This window comes from Homarus americanus, unplaced genomic scaffold (assembly GCF_018991925.1).
Source record: "Homarus americanus isolate GMGI-L3 unplaced genomic scaffold, GMGI_Hamer_2.0 scaffold53233, whole genome shotgun sequence".
Classification (NCBI taxonomy): Eukaryota; Metazoa; Arthropoda; class Malacostraca; order Decapoda; family Nephropidae; genus Homarus; species Homarus americanus.
Genome location: NW_024751660.1, coordinates 3,492,511 through 3,497,795, shown reverse-complemented (window position 1 = coordinate 3,497,795; position 5,285 = coordinate 3,492,511).

The window sequence follows — 5,285 nt, the reverse complement described above, 5'->3', positions numbered from 1 at the left end:
GGGGAAATATTACCTTAATTTTCCAAAGTAGATTATCATAGAAAACGGGAAATTTGCATCATAGAAAATGGGAAATATCTACTTTCCGCGAAAGTTGGTTATCTACTTTCCCGAAAAGTAGATTATCTACTTTTCGGGAAAGTAGATTATCGACTTTTTGGAGAAGTAGATTATCGATTTTTGGGGGAAATATTACCTTAATTTTCCGAAGTAGATTATCATAGAAAACGGGAGATTTGCCATCATAGAAAATGGGAAATATCTACTTTCACTGGAAAGTTGGTTATCTCCCCAAAAGTAGATTATCTACTTTTCAGTAAAGTAGATTATCGACTTTTCGGGGAAGTAGATTTTCGACTTTTGGGGGAAATATTACCTAATTTTGCAAAGTAGATTATCATAGAAAACGGGAAATTTGCATCATAGAAAATGGGAAATATCTACTTTCCGGGAAAGTTGGTTATCTACTTTCCCGAAAAGTCGATTATCTACTTTTCGAGAAAGTAGATTATCGACTTTTTGGGGAAGTAGATTTTCGACTTTTTGGGGAAATATTACCTAATTTTCCGAAGTAGATTATCATAGAAAACGGGAAATTTGCTTCATAGAAAATGGGAAATATCTACTTTCCGGGAAAGTTGGTTATCTACTTTCCCGAAAAGTAGATTATCTACTTTTCGCGAAAGTAGATTATCGACTTTTTGGGGAAGTAGATTAACTATCGATTTTTGCGGGAAATATTATGTAATTTTCCAAGTAGATTATCATAGAAACGAAATTTGCATCATAGAAAATGGAAATATCTACTTTCCGCGAAAGTTGATTATCTACTTTCCCGAAAAGTAGATTTATCGATTTTAGAAAATATTGCCTTAATTTTCCGAAGTAGATTATCATAGAAAACAGAGAATTTGCATCATAGAAAATGGGAAATATCTACTTTCTCGCGAAGTTGGTTATCTACTTTCGAAAAAGTAGATTATCATTTTGGGAAAATATTGCCTTAATTTTCCCAGTGAATTATCATAGAAAACAGAGGAAATTTGCATCATAGAAAATGGGAAATATCTACTTTCCGCGAAAGTTGGTAATCTACTTTCCCGAAAAGTAGATTATCTACTCTTCGGGAAAGTAGATTATCGACTTTTCGGGGAAGTAGATTATCGATTTTTGGGGAAATATTACCTTAATTTTCCAAAGTAGATTATCATAGAAAACGGGAAATTTGCATCATAGAAAATGGGAAATATCTACTTTCCGCGAAAGTTGGTTATCTACTTTCCCGAAAAGTTGATTATCTACTTTTCGGGAAAGTAGATTATCGACTTTTCGGGGAAGTAGATTATCGATTTTGGGGAAAATATTACCTTAATTTTCCGAAGTAGATTATCATAGAAAACGGGAAATTTGCATCATAGAAAATGGGAAATATCTACTTTCCGCGAAAGTTGGTTATCTACTTTCCCGAAAAGTAGATTATCTACTTTTCGGGAAAGTAGATTATCGACTTTTCGAAGAAGTAGATTATCGATTTTTGGGGGAAATATTACCTTAATTTTCCGAAGTAGATTATCATAGAAAACGGGAAATTTGCATCATAGAAAATGGGAAATATCTACTTTCCGCGAGGATTGGTTATCTACTTTCCCGAAAGTAGATAATCTACTTCGGAAAGTGAATTATCGACTTTTCGAGAGACGTAGATGTGGAATTACGAGGAAATATTACCTAATTTTCCGAAAGTAGATTATCATAGAAACAGGATATAACTTTCCCGGAAGTAGATATTTCCCATTTTCTGTGATACAAATTTCCCGTTTTCTATGATAATCTACTTCGCAAAATTAGGTAATATTTCCCAAAAAATCGATAATATTCTTCCCGAAAAGTCGATAATCTACTTTCCCAAAAAGTAGATAATCTACTTTTCGGGAAAGTAGATAACCAACTTTCCCAGAAAGAAGATATTTCCCATTTTCTATGATACAAATTTCCCGTTTTCTATTATAAGTAGATAACCAACTTTCCCAGAAAGTAGATATTTCCCATTTTCTGTTATACAAATTTCCCGTTTTCTATGATAATCTACTTCGGAAAATCAGGTAATATTTCCCCAAAAATCGATAATCTTCTTCCCCGAAAAGTCGATAATCTACTTTCCCGAAAAGTAGATAATCTACTTTACGGGAAAGTAGATAACCAACTTTCGCGGAAAGTAGATATTTCCCATTTTCTGTTATACAAATTTCCCGTTTTCTATGATAATCTACTTCCGAAAATTAGGTAATATTTCCCCAAAAATCGATAATCTGCTTCCCCGAAAAGTCGATAATCTACTTTCCCGAAAAGTAGATAATCTACTTTTCCGGAAAGTAGATAACCAACTTTCGCGGAAAGTAATTTCCCATTTTCTATGATACAAATTTCCGGTTTTCTATGATAAGTAGATAACCAACTTTCCCAGAAAGTAGATATTTCCCATTTTCTGTTATACAAATTTCCCGTTTTTTATGATAATCTACTTCGGAAAATTAGGTAATATTTCCCAAAAAGTCGATAATCCACTTTCCCAAAAAGTAGATAATCTATTTTTCGGGAAAGTAGAAAACCAACTTTCCCGTTAAGTATATATTTCCCATTTTCTATATAAATTTTTCGTTTTCTATGATATATATATATATATATATATATATATATATATATATATATATATATATATATATATATATATATATATATATATATATATTGAAAGTGGTATAGAAATAAAACAGTGGGTTTATCTTATTGTAGCAAGGTTATATTCACACAAATAAAATAGCCTATGGCGTTGTACAGTACAGTAAGTTATCACACTAACTTGGGATTCAATAACAAAGATTATTTACCATTGTTCGAGCTATGGTTACATGTTTTTACTTATGTTTAAAGAGTTTTCTTTGCTGAAGGCATCAAAGCAAATTACATCGGTAAGTGACTATAGATGACTGAAGAAAAACAATACAATACCATTATGTTCATTAACCATTAAAATAGATATACAGAAAAATCATCTTTTTATCCAATTTCCTTTCCATTTGTTCACGTTGGACTTCACAAAGTCCATTCCAGTTGATAGAGGAGGAGGGCAAAGATAAGAAAAAAAAGGGGAGTCCCTGAACCTGGCTGATGCCAGGTCAGAGGGCCAGGGTTCTCCCCCAAGAGGATCCTGACTCCTGGAACCACTGGACAAACAAGCATGCTGGTCCAAAAGTCATTTACCTCTTGGAAGAAGCCTCCTCACGTGTGGAAGCCTGGTTGCAACAAAAGCAATCCAGGCTGACCTATTGCACCTAAATGGTTAATTCAAGTCAAGCTTACCAGTTCTCCTTGCCGCGACAACCGTCTACAGTGACTGTCAGTGACGCGAAACTATGTGTGGTTACCCAAGAGTACTTTTTGTTGTTATTCCCCGTGAAAGAAGTTCTTGAGATGAAGCCTGGTTGCAACAAAAGCAATCCAGGCAGGCAGTAAATGTATCACTTGAAGAATTACGGCTCTGTTACGTCATACCCACATTAGAGTAATCACATGTGTTCCCAAGTTGAAAACTCCCTCTTTTAAAAGATTACAGGCTTCCACACGTGATATTTCCACGGGAATAACAAACCTAGGTTAACACACTTAGTCTCGTGTCGATCACGGTCACTGTAGACGGGTGTCGTGCAGGAGAACTCTTAGCGTGAATTGATTAACCATTTACTGTAGGTTTGATAGGCCAGCCTGGATTGCTTTTGTTGCAACCAGGCATCCACACGTGATATTTCCACGGGGATAACAACCTAGGTTAACACACTTAATCTCGTGTCGATGACGGTCCACAGGATGGAGTGGTGGTGGAGGACACTGTGTGGTGTGGTGGGGACGACGTCTTAACTAACCCATGACCGTCAGGATACTACTTAAAATCAGGTTTTTGGGTGTGAAGCGATGAACAGTACAACACTGTCTCACTGTCCCCCCCCCTAAAGGCTGGCTAACATAAACTAATGGAAAATATATGTCCCAGTTATGCCTTGCCGGGTGCCTTATCTCTAATAAAACAAACTTTGGAATTGGTTGCTTCTATATACTTTCACTTGAAGCTGTCTATATTTCAGTTTATTCTTTCAATGTATTTTAAATTGTTGTAATAATGCCGAGGAGGATGGGGTTTCAAAGCTTACATCTCACCTTTAACACCCCCTGTGCAGTCATAACTTTGTATGACCATACGGCATCAAACATGGCCGCGCCCATGGGCCAATTTTGTTTTGAATGTTGAGTCACAACAAATAGTTATTAAACATTGTACTTATGCACAATTAATTTTAAATGATGTACTTTTAGAAGAGATCTTGGGTACTGTTTACTTGTATTTCCCCCAGAAAGTTCCTGTGAGTGTAGCCTGTCCTACTGAGCCGCCAAGCTGCACTGTGGGTCAGGGACGGTATGGTCTACCCCGAGAATGGTCTTTGTCCTCAAGCCTTTGGACAATGTTGGAAGCAACACTTCAAGACACATAAACTATTCTAAGGAAACCCATCCGCGCCCGTGTTGTAAAGGTGCAGAAGATAAAGCCTGCATCTGAAATTGAGAACCTCGCCTATGTAAAGGAAGTACTGAGGGAAACTGTACCTGTTTGGTGACCCGTAAACTTTATTGACAGTGTAAACCATCCCACACTGACTTCTTCTGTAGAAGTGTAGTGACAGCTGTGATGACCACGTTGATTCTCTTGATTATTGGGATGTACTTAAGGCGGCGATTTTGAAAGTTAGCCGTACAGTCAGTACTGTAGTAGAAGGTACAAAGTCTCCTACTACCTACCCTGCTCTGATACATGTAGCAGTTTAATTCCAGTCTCGAGGAACTTGGTAATCCAGTGATAATGTTGTCTTATTATCATTACTTTATTATTGTTTTTTCTTATGTGCATTTCTATTTTTTCTAACGTGTATTTTATTTCATGTATGGTCTGTATTTTTACTTACTATTGTATATTTTGATTTACTTAACATAATTTCCTTGTTTGCATTCCATGTTTTGTAGTAACCTGACTCATCCCAGCACCTCTCCCTCCACCCCAACCCTTCTCCTTCCACCCCCTCTTCCTCTCATTCCACCCCCTCTCCCTCTCATTCCACCACTTCTCCCTCTCCCTCTCATTCCACCACTTCTCCCTCTCCTTCCACTCTCCCTCTCATTCCACCACTTCTCCCTCTCCATCCACTCTCCTCCCACCCCTCCCCCTCTCATAACACACT